We start from the raw sequence: 1,310 nt of genomic DNA, 5'->3' as shown, positions 1-1,310 counted from the left end.
TTTCGAAAATCTACAACTTTTTGAAAGACAGCGACCTTCTTCGACGCATATAATATAACCAGTCGGCCGATAGCCCATGATGCTAGTGCTGCGTATTTTCTTAAGTTTGTATAATAATTGTATTATTATGTAAGCTTTTATAAAATAAAAAAAAAAATATTTTACAGATCAGTTATGTCCACAAACTTTAAGGGACATCGGACAATATTGAAAACTCTTTCAAATATATAGAGTATTTCAATTTTGATGGAAGAGGAGAAAATCAAGCATTATGTAAGCTAAAAATCTTCGAAGAATTTTTAAGAGGTAAATAAGTTTAATGTAAAAGCAATAGAAAATTTTTTTTAATTAATTTCAATTTTATAGTCGTTTACCAGCCACAAGGATCTTTCAATTTGGAAAAGACTATACGGAGGTCTATTGAACGGGGTCACCACCGAAATACCGTAATAGGAAAGGAAACAATTAATATAATTTTTCACTAATTTAATTTTATTTTATTACCATTATGATGTTGAAATATAAATTATTTGATTTAAAATTAATGAATTATTGTGATTTAATAATAAGATATGTAAATATGTAAATTTTGAAACATGAATTATTGTGATTTGAAATATGAATTATTATGATATAATATGTTATTATCTAAAATAGATTTAAAAAGAAATTTTATAAGATATCGAATTTAATTCTGATGTAATTCATTACACAGAGTTATATTAATTTTTTACAAAATTTTTGACATAAATGTTATTTTAATATTCAGATTATAAATGAATAAAGATAAAACTAATTTGAACAAAAGAAATGTGTCATCATGGACAGATTTACAGTCATAAATGACAAATTGCAGCTRTGTTAGCTTTTCAGTCATTATGAACCAATAAAAAGCATGAGAGTAAGCAGTAGAGATATATACTGATTTAATTCCGAATACCAGTGTGTTAAAGAGAGAAGCAAGCTCACATGCATGCGTTTGTTTACATCAGTTTTTTCCTAGGCCATTAAGAAAATTATAGAAACTTTGTTCTGCGCGCTGACTGAATTTCTTGCAGCTCTGACAGTGAAATGTACGTTCAGCTGACTGTCAGCGTTCTTGTAGGGATTATACGTTCTCTGTGTATACTAACTGTATTGCTGTACATATTCCCTGAGGAGACTCCATATTGCTTGTGGAATACAGTATAATAGCAGAAACAGTCAAAAAAGCAGGATCTCTCACAACCCAGGGTTGCCAATATCTATATACTGTAGTAATTATCAACTTTTATAATTCAATCTGTTCAATATGTTTGAAATTTTCTTAA

General features: G+C 28.1%; 1 long non-coding RNA gene across 1 annotated transcript; it reads left to right on the top strand.

The window, feature by feature from the left end:
* The first annotated feature begins 216 nt into the window (after positions 1-216).
* Positions 217-444, top strand: LOC108967357. Its single transcript, XR_001993255.1, has 2 exons — positions 217-306; positions 367-444. It is a non-coding gene; the product is annotated as an uncharacterized LOC108967357 (long non-coding RNA).
* Positions 445-1,310: the final 866 nt, after the last annotated feature.

The sequence above is a fragment of the Bactrocera latifrons genome, unplaced genomic scaffold (assembly GCF_001853355.1).
Source record: "Bactrocera latifrons isolate USDA-ARS-PBARC rearing strain unplaced genomic scaffold, ASM185335v1 scaffold_1837, whole genome shotgun sequence".
Classification (NCBI taxonomy): Eukaryota; Metazoa; Arthropoda; class Insecta; order Diptera; family Tephritidae; genus Bactrocera; species Bactrocera latifrons.
The sequence above is the reverse complement of the archived record's forward strand: the minus strand, read 5'-3'. Positions and strand labels throughout refer to the sequence as shown.